The sequence below is a fragment of the Mauremys mutica genome, chromosome 12, assembly GCF_020497125.1.
Source record: "Mauremys mutica isolate MM-2020 ecotype Southern chromosome 12, ASM2049712v1, whole genome shotgun sequence".
Classification (NCBI taxonomy): domain Eukaryota; kingdom Metazoa; phylum Chordata; order Testudines; family Geoemydidae; genus Mauremys; species Mauremys mutica.
This window is the reverse complement of record NC_059083.1, coordinates 33264106-33284016: the sequence shown is the minus strand read 5'-3', so window position 1 is coordinate 33284016 and position 19911 is coordinate 33264106. Positions and strand designations below refer to the sequence as shown.

At 55.5% G+C, this 19911-nt stretch overlaps 1 pseudogene; it reads left to right on the top strand.

Moving 5' to 3' along the window:
- The first annotated feature begins 2228 nt into the window (after positions 1–2228).
- Positions 2229–18576, top strand: LOC123346686 (annotated as a pseudogene).
- Positions 18577–19911: the final 1335 nt, after the last annotated feature.

The following is a 19911-nucleotide window of genomic DNA, read 5'->3' as shown; positions in this document are numbered from 1 at the left end:
GTTACCCTGCCCTGACCTAGGGCTAGGGCTTTACTGACTTGGTTTGCTCAGGCCCTGCCTGAGGGTCTGGGCCCAGCACTGCTGTGTTGTTGCCCCGCCCTGACTGAGGGCTTGGGCTTAAATTACTGTTTGTTGCCCTGCCCTGCCCTAGGGCTTGGGCCTTGGAGGCTGAACAGCTTCCTGGTTTCGCGTAGTGAGGCGGCCTGGCTCCCAGCCGCACCTGAGAGGGACAAGCCCCCACACCAGACTCTTACAGGGAGTCATTCCCATTTTTGTCTTTTGCACCCCCGGCCAACCTCAGCCCGGAGCACCCATGACAGCAGCAGACAGTACAGTACAGAAGGACTGGTAACTGTCATCTCATTGCCAATTTACAATGGAAGCAGATGGTACAGAACAGGTGATAACTGTCTCTGCTGTCACGCAAAAGCAAATGAATGCTGCTGTGTAGCACTGGTGAATCACCTCTGTCAGCGGCATCTAGTACACATACGGTGACAAAAGGCAAAACAGGCTCTACGGTTGCCATGCTATGGCATCTGCCAGGGCAATCCAGGGAAAAAGGGCGCGAAATGCTTGTCTGCCGTTGCTTTCCCAGACGAAGGAGTGACTGATGACATTTACCCAGAACCACCCGCGACAATGATTTTTGCCCCATCAGGCACTGGGATCTCAACCCAGAATTCCAAGGGGCGGGGGAGGCTGCGGGAACTATGGGATAGCTAGGGAATAGCTACCCACAGTGCAACGCTCCAGAAATCAACGCTAGCCTCAGACCGTGGACGCACACCACCGAATTAATGTGCTTAGTGTGGCCGTGTGCACTTGATTTTATACAATCTGTTTTACTAAACCAGTTTATGTAAAATCGGAATAATCTCGTAGTGTAAACGTACCCATATTTATAGAACCTCTTCTGATGGCCGTTTTGTCCCTAGCTAGGTGTAGCTAGTTCCCGCAGGAACAGCGAACCGCAGCCTCTGGGAGCTGTGAGTAGCCAGACCTACAGACGCTCAGGTAAACAAAGCGCCTCACAGCCTGCCGGGAGCTTACCCAAAACAAGCTGTGGCCCAGGGCTGAGAACCCCTGCTGTAAGTGATTGCTTAAATACTACAGGCTGAACCTCCCTGGTCTGGTACCCTCGGAATCTGACTGGCCCCAAACCAGGTAATTTGCTGGATCAGGGGAGGTCAATGTGAGCCTCACCGCCAGGGGCAGCTCTACCTTTTTGACCGCCCCAAACAGTCATGCGCGGGAGGCGCCCCGGAGCCGCAGGAGCAGCGGACCTCCTGCGGGCATGACTGCGGCGGGTCCGCTGGTCGCGCGGCTCGGCTGGACCTCCCCGGACGGTTCGCAGGTCCGGCGGCTCCGCTTGAGCTGCCGCAGGCATGCCTGCGGGAGGTCCAGCCGAGCCGCGGGACCAGCGAACCGTCCGCAGTCATGCCTGCGGGAGCTCGAGTGGAGCCGCGGGACAAGCACCCCCTCCGCAGTCATGCCTGCGGCAGGTCCGGTCGTCCCGGGGCTCCGGTGGACCTCCCGCAGGCATGACTGCGGCAGGTCCGCCGGCCCAGCTCGCCACCCCCCGGGAAAGGGCTGCCCCACGCGCGTGCTTGCCGCGCTGGGGTCTGGAGCCAGCCCTGCTCACCGCTCCCGGCCGTTGTCCCTGGGACATCGGCCCCTCCGCTCTCCCAGGACTCTGGGGCGCCACTGCTGGCCCCCAGCCCACCAGGGCTCTGCTCCCCAGGGGCTCAGCTCCCAGCCGCTGGCCCCCTGCTCCCCCGGCCACTGCCAGCTCCACTCTTCCCTGGTCCCACAACACTCCTGGCCCCAGCCCGTCAGTTTTCCCCCCTTGAGTGTTCCAGCCCCGAGCACCCACTGGGTCACCGACTATGCCAGACAAGGGGTGTTGCTGGACTAGGGAAATCTGGATTAGGGAGGTTCAACCTGTGGCATCAATTATTATTTTCTGTGATTATTTATTTTTAAAACCATACATTGAGCAGCGCAATGACATCCATGCGCACAGTGTTAACCAAGGCGCACTGAGGAAAACAGGACTAACCAAAACACTGCTTTTAAAAGGAATTAAAAATAAATAACTAAAATAGAGTGAAGCTGCATTTACAGTGGCTTCTAGGAAACAGAGTAACTGTCAGGCCCTGGGAACAGCAGGACAGAGCCACATCAAGTGACGATGAATTATTTATGTAACAAAGACATATGGGGCAATGGGCTTTAACACCACAGCCCTGGGGGAGAGGTGCTGAGATGGGCCAGCAAGGAACACCAGCCTCTCTGCCACATGGCCTATTTTGGCAACCACTGCAGATGGCTCACCCCACTGTGGTAACTTTTACCCACTCTGCTCCCAGTAAGTCTATTTAGGCTTTTTTTTTTTTTTGGGTGGAATATCCTGCCGGAGCACGTGATTGGCTCCCAGTTGCACAGTCTGCTAAAAGAAGCTTTAAAAGGCTGCTTGCCCTTGATTTTTTCCCTTTTGCTTTCAGGTTGCCTGCGGGTGTGGTTGGTTGGGCTGCTGGCTGCCTGCAAAGGGCAGAGAGAACAGACACCCACCCAGCTGCGATGGCTTCTGCAGCTACAGCAGGGGACATAGAAGATGAAGCTATTTGCTCCATCTGCCTGGGGTATCTGACAGAGCCGGTGACTATAGCGTGTGGGCAACTTCTGCCGAGCCTGCCTCAGCCAGTATTGTGCAGAAAAGGGAACAGAGACATCCTTGACCTGTCCCCAGTGCAGAGCCCAGTTCCAGAAAGGGGAGTTCAAACCCAACACCCAGCTGAGCAACATTGTACAAAAGCTCAAACAACTGGGGTCAAAACCAGGAAAAGGGCAAAAGGAGGATCTGTGTGAGAGACACGAGGAACGTCTCAAACTCTTCTGTGAGGAGGATGGAGAAACCATTTGCTGGGTGTGTGAGAAATCCCAGGCTCACCGCGCTCACACGGTGGTTCCCACTGAAGAGGCTGCCCAGGAGTACAAGGTATGAAATGGTGTTAACTTTGCTTAATTAAACCCCTTAAGGACCCCAGGTTTATCCCCCATCAATCCAAGGACAATCTTTCACACCTGGCTGCCTAAGGTTAGGCACCTAAACGAAAGGGGCCTGGTTTTCAGGGGGGTGAGCACTGGGGGTTATAGGTAATGGGAAAAGATCCAGACATTTTTGCCCCAACACTGCAAGTTTCAATGCCCGATAGAGAGAACAGGGCTGATGGCTCTTTGTGCACCTGCAACCCGTCTGCCAGATGGAGCGGGCAGCAAGAAGGGCTGGGTTCCTTTTCAGCATGACAACACAGAACCAGCTCAAGCCCCCACCCAGTGACCTGGGCAAATCACCCCCCCTTCCCCCTGCGCGCCTCTGAGGGCAGGTCTACACTAAGGGCGGGGGTCGAACTAGGGTACGCAAGTTCAGCTACGTGAATAGCGTAGCTGAATTCGAAGTACCCTAGTTCGAACTACTCACCCGTCCAGACGCCGCGGAACCGAAGTCCGCGGCTCCAAGGTCGACTCCGCCACTGCCTTTTGCAGTGGTGGAGTACCGGAGTCGACCTCGGCGCTTCCGGAGTTCGAACTATCGCGTCCAGATTAGACCCGATAGTTCGAACTCCGAGAAGTCGAACTCACCGCATCGACCCGGCTGGTAAGTGTAGACTAGCCCTGAGAGGCAAAACTTCCTCTCTCTAAAGCACAGAGCCTGAGTGTGTATAACACAGGTGCTGGCTTCCTCGTTTCCCCAGGGGTGCTCAAGCCCTGCTCTGCACAGGCCCCGCCCCCAATCCATCCCTTCCCCCAAGACCACACTCCCACCCCACCTCTTCCTGCCCTGTTCTGCCCCCTCACCCGAGCGTGCCCTGCCCTCGCTCTGCCCTCTCTCCCAATGCCTCCAGCTCTATACGTTCAGTCTCTTGAGGTTCTACCCTGCTCTTAGTGATTGTCAGCTCTTTGGCTTTGTCTACACTACAAAGTTTTGCTGGCAAAAGTGATGCCACTTTAATTAAAGCCGCTGTTGCATGTGCACCCTAGCTCCTTGTGCAGGCAGAGCACATTCACACTAGCAGCTCTTACATCCACACAGAGAGCAGCACGGTTAGTAGCGATCCCGCTCTGAAAACTGGCCACCAGGGTGCTTTGCAGAGGTGAAAGTGGGCCGGTGAGGGTCGGAGCAGTGCTCTGGCAAGAGCCGGCCGCCAGTCCGGCCCGCACACAGCCGACATTTGCTCCCCCGTCAGCTGCCCTGCCGGTAGGTCCCAGCAGCACGGACGCAGAAGCGAGGCTAAAGTGCTGGCTTGGCAGTGCTGCCGGACCCTACCAGCAAGGCCATTTCAGGGGGAAGCAAAAGGGGCTGCTGCCCTGGGCCCCAGCTTTGGGGGGCCCTGTGGGGCCCAGGGTGGCCTGAGGGACTAGCAGGGGCCCTGGTGCCGGCCGGCAGCAGGGGTTGGATGCACACCCGCACTCACTGCAGCCAGCGGGAAGCGGAGCGACCCGGCCCCAGCCATGTTGCTTGGGAGAGGGGGAGGAATGGAACCATTCCCCTCCCTGCACTCACCAGTGGTGGGAAGCGGAGCCCCCTTGGCCCTTCTGCCCCAAGTCCCCCCCTTCCAGGGGGCCAGAGCCACCCGCCCTGTTAAGGACGCCAGGCCTGGTGCAGGAAGCACTGGTACGTCCCGGCGTCTACTTTCACTGACAGGGCTCAGAAACAGCCAGGAAGTACTGGCACTTTTCTGTGACTGCCTTGTTCTCCAGGATCTCAGCTTTCACTTTGTGTTAAACTGACTCTCCAGCTGTTCTGGTTGTGAAGAAAACCTCAAAACTGACCCACATGTAGGGATGCAGAGAGCTGGGCACAGCAGCTCGGAGAGGTGTGAACAGCTCCAGTCCCTGAGTGGGGGGTGGGCTCAGGTGCCTGGGGATGATCCTTTAAATATCAGCATTATTAACAATTTCATTCACCTTGTGAGAGCGGAGAGGGAGAGTTACAGCCCAGCACCATGTACTGCCAGTGACACCTCCTTCCGGTGCCACAGGCGGGTAATATTTGGAAGATGCCACCTCTTATTTTCCCCCCAGTAAAGAAGGTCCAGGCCCAGAGAGCCCACGGGTATATTCTAGCCCCATGAGGGGAGACCGGCCACAGGAGCCATTTGGAGCCAATCAGCAACTCCATCCCGTTTTGAACATCGCACCATCTCCTGTGAACAGACCATGCTGTCTCCTTTTGGTGACTCACATGGGCTGAGCTTATTTTGTGGGTGGATCTTCAGAGAATCCAGCCACCTTTGTCCCTCTGTCCTCTCCCCCAGTCCAATCCCTGCTCATTTATGAAGCTGTTTTGATGGATGCAAAGGCTGCTTTTCCGACTCCTGTCTCTCACTAGTTCCTGCTGGCTCCCTCCCTCCCTCACTGCTTACCTGCAGCAGCACCGCAGGGGTGTCACCGAACAGCTCCCCAGGAGCTCTCAGCAGCAGCTGCAGCAGCAGCCTGGACCTTGGGCAGAGAGGAGGAGACATCTTGAGGGCCCAGAGAAAAGAGAAGGAGTGAAATGGGGAGATTCTGCAAGGAGCTCAGGAGGGGACTCGTGGGTGCTCCCCTGGGTGCTGTAGAGTCAGGCTGACAGGGCAGGAGCATGTTGCTGTGCTGTGTGAAGGAATCACACAATGTCAAAGGGCAAGAGAGCCCTGGGTTATTACAGCTCTGAAGCAGTTATAATTATGGGTGACACATTCCCCCAGACCGAGTGTGTCCCTGTTCCTCACTGACCTCCAGCCACATCACAGCTTCACTCTGTGCAGTTAATGGGACTGCGCTGGCTCAGGTGCTCGGCCGCTGCCTGGGGGAGGCCACATGGGAGCCTGGCAGACAGATGAAAGCACCGTGTGGATCTTGTTCCTGGCCTGGGCCTGGGGCACAGTGCAGTGATGCATCGTCCTAAGCTCCTCGCTCTCACCGGCAGGAGGGATCATTCAGAACCTTCCCAGCTATTTCCCCTCTGGCCTGTGCTCAGTGATGTGAAACTTTAGCTAAAAACACAGGCCTTGAGAAGTCCTGAGTGACTGCATGATGCAGAGCGTCCCCGCTCTGAGACTGGCGTCTCTGCTCCCACGCTGCCTTTGGGGCCCTCAGAGCTGAGTCTGCTGCCTCCTTCCAGGGTATTTTATTGCTTGTGTATGAAAGGACGATATCTATGGTACACAGGCACCAATGATGCTGCCAGGAATGACCTTGAGCGGATCACTGCAGACTACGTGGCTCTGGGAAGAAGGATAACGGACTTTGAGGTGCAAGTGTTGTTCTCGTCCATCCTCCCTGTGCAAGGAAAAGGCCTGGGTAGACACCGTCGAATAGTGAAAGTCAATGAATGGCTACGCAGGTGGTGTCGGAGAGAAGGCTTTGGATTCTTTGACCATGGGATGGTGTTCCAAGAAGAAGGATTGTTAGGCAGAGACAGGCTCCACCTAATGAAGAGAGGGAAGAGCATCTTTGCAAGCAGGCTGGCTAACCTAGTGAGCAGGGCTTTAAACTAGGTTCATCGGGGGAAGGAGACCAAAGACCTGAGGTAAGTGGGGAAGTTGGATACCAGGAGGAAGTATGAGCAGGAGAGCGCAAGAGGGGAAGAATCCTGTCTCATACTGAGAAAGCAGGACTATCAGTGAGTTGTCCGCCAGAGCAGCGGGACTGGCAACCGGCAGAGCGCCCCCCGCGGCATGACGCCGTGCTTGGGGCAGTGAAATGTCTAGAGCCGCCCTTGTGTAGAAAGAATAGTAAATATGGCAGGCGACCAGCTTGGCTTAACAGTGAAATCCTTGCTGATCTTAAACACAAAAAAGAAGCTTACAAGAAGTGGAAGTTTGGACAAATGACTAGGGAGGAGTATTAAAAATATTACTCAGGCAAGCAGGAGTGAAATCAGGAAGGCCAAATCACACTTGCAGTTGCAGCTATCAAGGGATGTTAAGAGTAACAAGAAGGGTTTCTACAGGTATGTTAGCAACAAGAAGGTGGTCAGAGAAAGTGTGGGCCCCTTACTGAATGGGAGAGGCAACCTAGTGACAGAGATGTGGAAAAAGCTAATGTACTCAATGCTTTTTTTGCCTCTGTCTTCATGAATGAGGTCAGCTCCCAGACTACTGCACTGGGCAGCACAGTATGGGGAGAAGGTGACCAGCCTTCTGTGGAGAAAGAAGTGGTTCAGAACTATTTAGAAAAGCTGGATGAGCACAAGGCCATGGAGCCAGATACACTGCATCTGAGGGTGCTAAAGGAGTTGGCTGATGTGATTGCAGAGCCATTGGCCATTATCGTTGAAAACTCATAGCGATCGAGGAGGTCCTGGATGGCTGGAAAAAGGCAAATGTAGTGCCCATCTTTAAAAAAGGGAAGAAGGAGGATCCGGGGAACTACAGGCCAGTCAACCTCACCTCTATCCCTGGAAAAATCATGGAGCAGGTCCTCAAGGAATCAATTCTGAAGCACTTAGAAGAGAGGAAAATGATCAGGAACAGTCAGCACGGATTCACCAAGGGCAAGTCATGCCTGACTAACTTAATTGCCTTCTATGAGGAGATAACTGGGTCTGTGGATGAGGGGAAAGCAGTGGATGTCTTATTCCTTGACTTTAGCAAAGCTTTTGATACGGTCTCCCACAGTATTCTTGCCAGCAAGTTAAAGAAGTATGGGCTGGATGACTGGACTGTAAGGTTGATAGAAAGCTGGCTAGATTGTCAGGCTCAATGGGTAGTGATCAATGGCTCCATGTCTAGTTCACAGCTGGTATCAAGCGGAGTGCACCAAGGGTCAGTCCTGGGGCTGGTTTTGTTCAGTATCTTCATTAATGATCTAGAGGATGGCGTAGACTGCACCCTCCGCATGTTTGCTGATAACACTAAACTGGGAGGAGTGGCAGATATGCTGGACGGTAGGGATAGGATACAGAGGGAACTAGACAAATTAGATGACTGGGCCAAAAGAAACTTGATGAGGTTCAACAAGGTCTACTGCAAAGTCCTGCATTTAGGACGGAAGAATCCCGTGCACTGCTACAGACTAGGGACCGAATGGCTAGGAAGCAGTTCTGCAGAAAAGGACCTAGGGGTTACGGTGGATGAGAAGCTGGATATGAGTCAACAGTGTGCCCTTGTTGCCAAGAAGGCTAATGACATTTTGGGCTGTATAAGTAAGAGCATTGCCAGCAGATCGAGGGATGTGATCATTCCCCTCTATTCGACATTGGTGAGGCCTCATCTGGAGTACTGTGTCCAGTTTTGGGCCCCACACTACAAGAAGGATGTGGATAAATTGGAGAGAGTCCAGCGGAGGGCAACAAAAATGATTAGAGGGCTGGAGCAAATGACTTATGAGGAGAGGCTGAGGGAACTGGGTTTGTTTAGTCTGCAGAAGAGAAGAATGAGGGGGGATTTGATAGCTGCTTTCAGTTACCTGAAAGGGGGTTCCAAAGAGGATGGATCTAGACTGTTCTCAGTGGTACCAGATGACAGAACAAGGAGTCATGGTCTCAGGTTGCACTGGGGGAGGTTTAGGTTGGATATTAGGGAAAAAAAATTCACTAGGAGGGGGATAAAGCACTGGAATGGGTTACCTAGGAAGGCGGTGGAATCTCCTTCCTTAGAGGTTTTCAAGGTCAGGCTTGACAAAGCCCTGGCTGGGATGATTTAGTTGGGGATTGGTCCTGCTTTGAGCAGGGGTTGGACTAGATGACCTCCTGAGGTCCCTTCCAACTCTATGATTCTATGATACTCTCCACCCATCAGACAGGCAGATTAATGGGTGTTTATTGGACGCAATGTCCTGCAGGAGAAACTTCAGGGATCTCTGGGCCCTCTGAGGAAGGAGCTGGAGGAAGCCCTGGTGCTGATGTCTAAAGAGAAGAAGAAAACCACGGAGTGGCAGGTGGGTGTCCAGGTTTATCTCTCCCTGAGCCCTTCCCCCTGCAACAATGAAGGAGCTGTGAAACTCCAGGATGAGGGTATGAACCTGCTCTGGTTGCTTGCCCCATAACGGAGGCTTGGTGCCAGCAGGATCAGGCTGTGTCTCTGGTGGGGGTCTCAGCGCAGCAGCTCCTGTACGTGGCAGAGGAGGGGCAGTTCCTGGGCATAACTCACCCCAGTTCGTGGTGCAAACTCACCCCAGTGCTCTCTGATAGGGGCAAATTCTCAATAGCGGGTGCAGTGTTTTCACTATCGCACGGACCCTGTTTCCCTCCTGCAGGTGGGGGTGGTGTAGAGGCTGCTGCAGCCAGTGGGATTCAGGGGCCTCCATGAAATAGCTCCACAGTGTGTCTGCAGCCTGGAGGACACAGGGATTGTTCCTTCTCCATCCTCCCCCATCTCCTCCCCCACAGTCCCTGCAGAGCATCTGCCCAGTGCCTGGGCTGGACACTAGAGCTGGGAGCTGGGGGGAGGATTTACCCCATGGGTGAAGTTCAAAATCACTCAGCTGGCTGGGCTGGGGCTGGGCTGGGGCCAGGCTGGGAGCTGAGCTCTTCTGAACATCGAACCCAGTTGTGGGTGCTGAGCTCGTTGCAAAGTCTGCCCCAAGGGTGCGTCTAAATGACCCCAACAAGTAGCTGTGGGCTAGTCACTGAGTCATTACCCAGGGGGCTGGGTGGGCTTGTACAGCCCCTGCTGCTGTGGCTTCACTGCTACCAGCACCCGAGCAAGCTGGAGTGTGTCGTCACCTGCTGCCTTCACTCCTCCATTGCAGTGTGGACACCCCCTGAGTCAGCAGAGCCAGGGGCAGGTCAGTGTAAAGCCAGGCAGAGCTCAGACACTTCACAGCCTCTGCTGCCATCATGTGGTCACCTCATCCCAGTCACCTGCTACTGTTACTGTGACCTCACCTGAGCTTGTCTGTAGCCAGGTGATGAACCCGGGGGACACAATGTCTGTGCCAGTTCACCTACCTTTCACAGTGAAATCCCTGAAGAGAATTTGGGGTGTGTGAGGAAGAGACTGGCTGGTCACTGGACACATGGGCATGGGGTGCTCAGGCAGGCTGGGTGAGGCTAAAGCCAGCTCTGACAATACCCTGGGTTCCAACACTCATGTGTGCCCCACTCCCTTGTGTCCATCCCATGCCACCTGCAAGAACATACTGCAGCTTTACAAAGCACTCTAGAAAACCCTGCTACCAAACTGGCCTTATTAATTTTGAACTAAAACAAACCCTTTGTGGTACGTTTCAGAGTAGCAGCCGTGTTAGTCTGTATCCGCAAAAAAAAACCAGGAGTACTTGTGGCACCTTAAAGACTAACAAATTTATTTTAACATGAGCTTTCGTGAGCTAACATTCCCTGCTTCATGGACAGAGGCCCAGTCTGTGTAACTCAACATCTGGCTCACGTTTTCTCTGTGCCTTTCCTATTCTTATGTCTCCAGAGGAAAGTGAAGAATAAGAGAGAGATGATTGCAGGTGAATTTAACAAACTGCACACACTGCTGAGAGAGGAGGAACAGCTGCATCTGCAGAGCCTGGAGGAGGAGGAGAGGGAGACTCTGCAGAGACTACAGGAAAATGTCTCCAAACTCTCCCAGCAAAGCTCCTCTCTGCAGCAGTTGATTACAGAGATTGAGCAGAAGTGTCAGCAACCAGTTGTGGAGCTGCTAAAGGTGAGACAACATCAAAATTCATCTCCACAATCCAGAATTATAGCTCAGATCCCTGGGTCTGGATCCCACCAATTAGAGTAAATGTGTTCTGTGGTTTACTGACAAACAGAACATCTGGCTAAGGGCTCCTTCAGTTCCAAAATATCCCAGTTCATGTTAGAGGGGAATTCTCCTCATGGAGACCCAGTGAGGCCATGGGAGATTAAATGGATGATACAAAAATGATACTGAGCTGAACCCATCCCTGTGCTGACCCCAGAACATTGGACCCAACACAGGCGATAAACACAGATACTGATGGCTTGGGTCCCTAGAAGGGAGAATCCTTTAGCTAAATTCCTGTCTCACCTACATAAATGAAACAAGTGTTAATGCAAAATAGTGTACGAGATTTTACCACAAAACAGTGAAGCCTGGGAGGGTTGATCTATTTTCTAGATGAAAGTTTGATGCACATTGTGTTAATACAAAACATTTTTTCTCTTTTTCCTTTCAGGATGTGAAAAGCACGTTGAGCAGGTGTGTTTCCTATTGTCATTGCTTGGATATTCTTGGTGGTGGTTCTGGGATGATGTGTGTACAGAGCAGCTGAGTGATGATGGGACGTTTTCTTCATAGAAGTGAGAATGTGAAACTCCAGGAACCAGAAGCTGTTTCTACTGACCTGAAGAACTTGTATAAAATTTCCTTTGACATGGGGGAAGCTCTGAAGAGATTCGTAGGTGAGTGGATTCTACTGGGACATTCAGCTGTGTTGTGCCTGGGACCCCAGGACACGCTTGCACCCAGTTGACAGGCCTGGAGCTGTGATAGCTGGAGTCTGATGCGCTGAGTGCTGGGCAGTTTGCCTGCTACTTACAGCCACCTGCTGGTACTTGCCCAGGTGTCTGACCAGACCCCGTCACTCTGACATCCTGACCCCTCCATGGCTGAGTTACTGGGTGTCACTGAGCCAGGTGCTGTGAGGCCTGGACTGGGCCCATCATGCTGGGAGCTGCACAGACGGGTAACAGATGACGTGTCTGTGCCTCTCTCCTGGGACACGTGAGGGCTGCATTGTGTGGCCACCGCTCAGCACTGCCCCAGCCCCCATTAGCCAAGGCTGGCCCAGCTTTCTGAGCTGGAGGAGGGGCCGGTCTGGCTGCTGTGGTCTGACCTGGGCCACGTGTTAATGGGTAACAAGCTGAATCCTACGGGCCCCTCGTCTGCTCTGAGCAGAGCCCAGTGCGAGGTTGGGTCAGTGGTTTGCTGCTCAGTGAGTGAGACTCACTCACAAGAGTGTGACTCTGTCACAACGGCTGAGCGTGAGCTGCCCCCATCCAAACCCCTCCCCACAACCCCAGCGCGGAGACTGGGGGCAAAGGCAGAAACCTGACAGCGAGGAGGGACAGAGAAGAAGCTAAGGCAGAGGAGAGGAGGGTGGGAAGGTTCAGTGAGCTCGGTCTGTGGTTGTTGAACTGGCCCATTCCTCCTACCCCCCCACCCCCCCCCGCTCCTCTCCTCCCACCCACCCACAGCAGGGATCAGTTCAAGGGGCCAAGCTGGGTGTGTCTGTCCCGGCCGATAGAGGCTGCGCAGTCGGTGCCGGCTGCAGGGCCAGGATCACAGGGCTCTGGGGAGCAGGAACCCCAGGCTGTGGGGGAAGCAGCTTCCTCGCTGTGACGGGCTGGAGCCAGCACATCCCTGCTCCCCTCCCCATTCACTGCCCCCAGCCCAACACAGTCTGTGCCCACTGGACCCTGAACCCGGCTGGGCTCTGGGCCATTCCACACCCCTGGCCCCTGAGCCTGTCGGGATCCTGAGCCAGTCAGCTCAGTGCCTCATTCTAGGGGATCACCAGCCCCTGGGGAGCCTCCTGTCAGCCCCCCAGAAGCCCCTTCCTGGGCAGGGTCCCAGGCCCTGAGTCACTCGCTGGCTGCTCCAGGCTGGCCAGGCCCAGGGTCTCCAGCAGGGCTGTTGGTGCTGGCACCGCGCTCGCTGCCGGAGCTCCCAGCCCCTGACCCAGCCCGGCCTGTTGTCCCAGCGCTGACCCCTCCCCTGCGGGTGGGGACGCTGCTGCTCTCAATGGCTGAGCCCCTCTCTCTGCCGCTGCCTCTGCTGCTGCGCTCGCAGGCTCAGCCTGTGCCAGGGCCAATGCGGGGCTGCTGGGGCTGCTCCTTCCCTCTGCACCTGGGTTCTCTGTGTCTGGGGCACATGGCGGGTGAGTGGGCAGGGACCTGCTCAGAGACACACGCCCTGAGCTGCACCCAGAGGGCAGAGATCAGCCAGGGCTGGGCAGCAAAGTGCCACCGTGCTGAGATTAACCCTTTCCTTCCCCCCACCCCAGCAGCCCCGGCCGGTCAGTGCCACTCGACTGCCTGTGCTCTGACCCCAGGGACCCGGGTCCGGCAGCTCAGGGGAGTCTCTGGGTAAATGTGTGGGGCAGAGTAACCAGGGCTCCCTTCCAGGCTCCTTGCTCTGGTGAGCTCTCCTGGGAGCTCCTCTCTATCAGCAGCTTCCTGTCCCTAGGATCCCTTCAGCTGAGCCCTGGTTACCCTTTATCAGCCTCATTAGCTGTTTCTCTGCCAACTAGCCACCTAGGGATTTAATTACTTCCAGGTTGGTCTGGGTTGTCTCATTCTCCCTTACAGGAGCCTGTCACAGGTAGTCTGGTCCCTGACTCCCCTAACAGGACCAGCCCTCTTGATACATTTCCCCCCACCCCCAGAGCCAACCTGTATTCAAAGGGAGGCTTGACCATGGCTGACACTTGGTTATGTTCTGCTAGAAAAGTTTCAAACTCCAGGGAAGTAAATTGGTGGCCACTTCCAGGAGCTGCCCGGACCTAGGGAGGCAGGGAGCCTGCCTTAGCCCCGGGCCCCCGCTGCGCCACTGACCAGACTTTTAATGTCCCAGTCGGTGGTGCCAACCGGAGCTGCCAGGGTCCCTTTTGGACCAGGCTTTCCAATAAAAAGCCAGAGGCCTGGCAACCCTATGGACAGGTGCCAACCCTAGGTCCTGTCCACATGGCCCAGTAACACCCTGCTGAGCCGGGTACAGGCAGCCACATGCCAGCCCAAGCCCCTGGCAGGGACGCTGAGCTGCCAGCTGCCATGGTCACTAACAGTGTTAACTCTGTCACCTGCCACTCACTAGGCTTAGAGCCCCCTGGGCCCAGCCCCAGGAACTGCTGTAACCTAGAACCAGAGCAATGCAGGGCTGGAAGGGCCCTCGAGAGGTCACCTAGTCCAGCCCCCCACGCTAGGTCAGGGACTAGACTATCCCTGGCAGGGATTTGTCCAACCTGTTCTTACAAACCTCCAGTGACAAATCCCACAACCTCCCTTGGAGCCGGGTCCAGAGCTTCATGGGCCTGAGAATTAGCAAGTGTTTCCTCATCTGCAGCCTCAACCTCCCTTGCTGCAGATTGTGCCCATTGCTCCTTGGACAGGCCCTTGCCCTGCCCGCTGGGGCACTGGCTGTGTCCCCAAGCCTGAGCATCGCTGTTATTGCACTGAATGGCTGGCGGCGCTGGGCTGGCTCAGGGGGGCAGTGAGGGCAGCTGGGGCCTTTCACTCCCCAGTCACTGATCTCAGCCCAGGCTCAGAGTCCAGTTCCCAGCGGACAGGAGCTCACATCGTAACTCACTTTAACGGCAGCCTCACCAGCCACCTCCACAGGGAGGGCAAGGCCTGAACGGGCCGCAGGGACGATTCCTCCCCAGGGAGAGGCTCTGGCAGATGTCAGGGCTGAGCCATGTTGGCAGGACAGTGAGGGGCTGACAGGGCCTCTGTCTCCTTATACCCTCAATACACAGAGCTCCAGCAGCCGGAGTGTAAAACCCAATTCATACCCCCAGCACTGAACTCACTGACACTTGCCAAAGCCCCTCTCTTCCTGGGGATGGGGGGTGTGAATAAGGGGCACTGGAAGAGGGGGGCCGTGGGGCCATCACTTTTACCAATGGGAGGGCTGTTCCCTCCCACTTTTTACCAGCTGTAAGGGTGAGCGACACTGGGGCAGGGGGCCGGGAGGAGAGACCAGGGGGTCAGGGTGTGGGGAAGAGGTGGTGTGAAGGCAGGGGCTCAGGAAGAAGGGGCAGTGTGAGAGCGAGGGTTCAGAGGTGCGGGGACAGGAGCTCAGGGAGAAGGGTTGGCATGAGTGGGTGACCCCTCTACTTTTAGGGAGCTTCCATCACTCTGGGGGAGAGCACCATCCCGGATCCTGATCCATGGGCACATCTGTGTGTTTGCTGGGTGTACAGAGCTCTCTGTGTGGAGACACTTTCGCGCTCACCCAGGAATTGGTGCTGGGAGGCCCCACTGCCCAGGAGGCTGAGGGCTCTCACTCCCCTGCCCTGGGGGTGAAGGGAGGGGCCCTGGGGCTGCTGTTCCCCATCCCAGGAAGGGGGTGAAGGGGATGTGGACACAGACAATGTCCCCTCTTGCACTGTGAGGGGCAGACCTGGCTCCACCCTGGGCTTCAGAGCCTGAGCTCCAGCCAGACCCTGAAAATCTATGCGGCTATTTTTAATTCCAAAGAGGGAGCCCCGTAAGCCTGAATCTGTCCACCCTCTTCCAAGACTCGCTGCTGCAGGCTGTGTAGAAGGACCCAAAGTGTCTCCAGAGTCTGGGTGTGAAAGTTCCCAGCGTGTCTGACCCAGGGCTGGTTCATGGGAGCGAGGGGGGTGGCTGGCGCAGTCATTAGATGGAGACACCTGAGCTCCTGGGGCCCTGAGATGGTCTCTGTGACTGTTATCCACTCTGGGAGATGCCCAGGTGCAGCTGCAGAGGGTCTGTGTCGCTAGCAGCGTCCATGGGACAAATGCCTCTGGGCAGAGAGTTCAGGCTGGAGCCGAGTCTCCATTTTCAGCCTGATTTGTGGGGGTGAGATCAGGGGCCCAGGGGGCATTTGTCTGCAAAGGGCAAATTAAACAGCAGCTCTGGAGTGTTTCATAGCTGCTGTCCTGTGCCTGGCCTGCCTGTACCTGCGTTTCTGGGGATGTTGACAGTCTCTCATTGCAAGTCACTGGGATTGGGGCTCCTAAGTTGCTCAGACAGGTTTGCAGTGGAGCTGGGTGAAATGTTTTGGACAAATAGTTTATTTGCTGCAAAATTATATTTCGGGTCAACAAACTATTCGTGACTCCATGTCGGGTTTGCTGACTGGTTTCAATTAAGAGAAAAAGGTGCCGCCACTTCCCTTGTAGCCTTTAGCCCAGTGGCTGGGCCCTCAGCTGGGAGCCCCAGGTTCAATCCCCCGTGTGATGCCATGAGGGCTTGAACCACTGGGCTCCAGGTGTCTGATGACGTCCCCCTGTGTCTAAACACTGCCATGGGCACTGGGCCAGAGCATGGGGGTGAGAATGACTCTGCAGCCCAGTGGGTTGGGCCCCCACCTGGGAGCCCAGAGTCCAGCTCCCCTGCTCCAGTGACCTTGTAATTATTGATCCATAACCCCAGTGAGGGGAGGGGTTACAGCCCCTGGCACAGCAGTGTCTCAGCCATGTCTGCCGGGGTTTCCTTGCACTGATGTAGCTGCACCGGTGCCAACCCCTAGTGCAGACGCGCTGTGCAGGTGTGAACTGGGACTGGCACATGGTGCAGATTCTCCCAGGTGGAGGGGGCAGTAAGTGAGGAAATGCCCCCTCCCCTCCCCACTGCCCTGGCCTCATTAGCAACAGCCTATTAGTGCGCATTTATACCCCCCCCCCCCAAATCTTCCACTGTAATGCCCCCCAAGTGAGCCCAGTGCAGACCACTTTCCCCCTAGGGAAGGGGCTGGGCTGGGCAAGGGGAGGGGCTGGCTGTGAGGTTTCCCTGGCTGGAAGGTGGGGCCCGTGGGGCCTGCCCGCATGGAGAGTCCCAGCTGCTGCCCCTGGGGCAGGGCTGCACCCCCAGTGTGTGTGGGGACAGCACCGACCTGCTATGAGCGAGAAACCAACCACACGTGACCCAAAAGCAACAGAGATTCCCTGGGGCCTGCCTTTCCCTCCCCTCTCTCTGGCTCCTGCCCCTCCCTTACCCTTCCCCCACCCCTGTGAGGGACCCTGGACCCTGCGTCTATTCCGACCCCTCACCACCATCCCTCCCGCTCTTCTCACTCCCTTTCTGCTCCCCTGGGCCCCTGCCCCTCTACTCCCACTTTGCCTCCCTGGCACATGCCCCTGCCCTCCACCCATCTCTGCCCCACTGGAACAGCCCATCCCTTCTCCCCCTGCCATCCTGGCATCTGCCCCCTCCCCCAAACATCCTCTGCACCCTGGAGCCCTCCCATCACTTCACACCCCCACTATGTCCTGGCATCCACCTCTCCCCTTCCCCTACTCTGTGCCATGTCTCCCACACCTTCCCTCACCACTCTCTGCCCCACTGACCCTGCTCTCCTCTCGCCCCTCTGCCACCATCACCCATGCCACCTTCTCTTTATTTGTCACCCCTGCCCCTCCCTTTGCCCTCTGGCTCCGTGACACCCCCACCCCTCAGCACCCCTCCAGTCCCCTGGTGCCAGCTCCTCCTCTGCCCCAACTCCCAGCTCTACCCTGGCCCCATCTGCCTCCCTGGTGCCTGCTGTTTCCTTTGCCCCCTCTGCCTGCCTGGTGCAAGTCCCTTCCCTCGCCCCCCTTTGGGACCCCTGGTCTCAGCCCTTCCCCTCACCTCAGCACTGCCCCACCCCTCCCCTCACCCTCTCCTAACCTCTGGGCCCCACCCCTCCCTTCATCCTCCCTCTGCCCCCCTGGTGCCCACATCTCCCTGCACACACCTCTGCCCCCCTAGGGCCTGCCCTTCTCCACACCCCTCTCTCTGCCCCCCTTCTGCTCACCTGATCCCTCACCCCCCATTCTGCCCCTTTGGCACCAATGCCTGTTCATTCGCTTCCCCCCATGGCTCCACCTCCCCACTCCTCATCATCTCACCCCCTGGCAGCTCACACACCCCTTGATTTCCCCTGCAACATTGGAGCTCCCCCATTCCCTCACACCCCTCTGCCCCCTGGTGCCCACCCCTCCCCCCCTGCAGCCCCCTGGAACCTGCCCTTCCCTTCACACCCCTGTCCTCCTGGTGCCCGTCCCTTCCCTTATCACCCCTTAGCCCTTGTGCCTATCCCACCTCATGTCCCTCTCTCCCCCCCTCTGCTCCTGTCATCTCCCCCTCCCCTTTCTTCTCCCAGCATCAGCCTGTCACCTCCCCTCCCCTGCCTCCCCTGACACCTTCCCACCCCTCCCCCGCTCCTCCTGCCCTTCCCCTCATTGTCTTCTCACCCGCAGAGGGGCCCTGATTCCCCTCAGGCAACAACCCCTCACCCCAATGATTAACAGGGATGCAGGTTAGTTTCCCTTTGATCCCAGTGACCAGCCCCTGCCCCCGGCCCTGACGCTGTGACTCTCTCCCCAGTGGACGTGACTCTGGATCCACACACGGCTCATCCCAACCTCGTCCTGTCTGAGGACCGGAAACGTGTGAGACACGGAGACAAACGCAAGGATCTGCCCAACAACCCTGAGAGATTTGATCCTTGTGTCTCTGTCCTGGGTGCTGAGGGGTTCGCGGGCGGGAGGAGTTACTGGGAGGTGGAGGTGGGAGACAAGACTGGCTGGGTTCTGGGGGTTTGTAGGGAATCTGTGAGCAGGAAGGGGCAGGTCAGACTCACACCTAAGGATGGATACTGGGTCATGCGGCTGAGGGATGGGGAATACAAGGCCAGCACCTCCTCCGTGACCTCCCTCCCCGTGAGCGTCAGGCCCAGCCGGGTGGGGATTTTCCTGGACTATGAGGCGGGCGAGGTCTCATTTTACAATGTGACTGACAGGTCCCATCTCTTCACTTTCACTGACACCTTCTCTGGGATGCTCCGTCCTTATTTCTGTCCCTGTAACAACGCTGGGGGTACAAACGCGGCTCCCCTGATAATCTACCCGGTCCCAGCTCAGGCTGGAGGGAATCTCGGTCCCTGACAGTGACCCCGCGGCACAGACTGGCCCCTCCCAGCCCCACTGCTCTTCCCACCCACAGTAGTGGGGGCCAGTTACTGCAGCAACTGGACTTTCTGTGCTGACCGGACGCTGCCAGTTTCCCTTTTCAACTGGAGGTTCCAGTCAAAAACCGGACACCTGGGAACCCCCAGCCCTCACCTTCCCCATCCCCTGCCCCAGGGGTAGCAGACAGTGGTGGATGAGAGACATTTACTCCTGTCAGAATTTTCTATAGTGAGATCTCAATGTAAAATATGAAAGAAAAAAGATTATTTAGAAAGTATTGTAACAAGGTGTAAATGCAAGAATATTTTAATTTACATTTAAACAGTACTTCAAAAACAAGCATGTAAACATTTTTAGAAATGGAATTATTTACATTATTCATTTTTTGATTCTTCCCTCTAATCTATATTGAAGTTTAACTTCTCTAAATAACGTCATTTGTATTTCAACTGTGGAATACACGAAATGCAAAATATTTATCTTAAAATAAAGTATTAAATTGTCAGACTGGGTTGTTCAGTTACAATGTACATGTGTTATAAACATCACAGCTACACGCATGTGCAGCTGCTCTCTCTGTTTCCCTCTCACCGCCTTTATTGTCTTGACTGGTTCTCCCTGGAAGGCAGAGCACATACACCCACCTCCTGCAGTATATCTTTGAAAATTAATAGGTTAAAAAATGATAGAATTAAGCAATATATTTAACTTAACTCACACATGATTATATAATAGTCTTTGAACTTCTGTCAGTATTAGTTCATGTGACTTAACTTTCTAGCTACATATAATTGTTAATCAAGATGTGACCCTTCCTTTCTTTTTCCCACATCAATTAAGAAAACACAAATGCTCTCTTCCTATAGATAGAAATCCCTTCTACAATCCCCCATCAGTTCCTGCAACCCCTGGCTGGCAGACCTCTGTGTGAATTAAGCAGCATGCAGTCTGCCAGGGCACCTCCACCAAGCGTCTTTATGATTTTTTATGGTGCATCACAACATAGCAGCAGTTACGAGGAGCCCCCTTCCAGCTCCCTGGTTCAGCCTTTTATACTGCTGCTTTCTGCTCAGCGCTGAGCTAGTGACCGCATCAGGCTCTGTACAGGTGCAAGTGATCCCCTCTGCCCTTCCAAACCCAAACTACTCAGTCCCTTCTACTCTAACTGCACCCAGTGGCCAGGCCGTCCTTACCCATATGCAAACTATTCAGCTGCATAGGGCACCAAATTGCTCCAAATTTCCTGGTGCCCAGCTGTCACGGACCTACAGATCGTGCCCACTCATGGCCCTGTGCAGTCCGTGTGTAGGC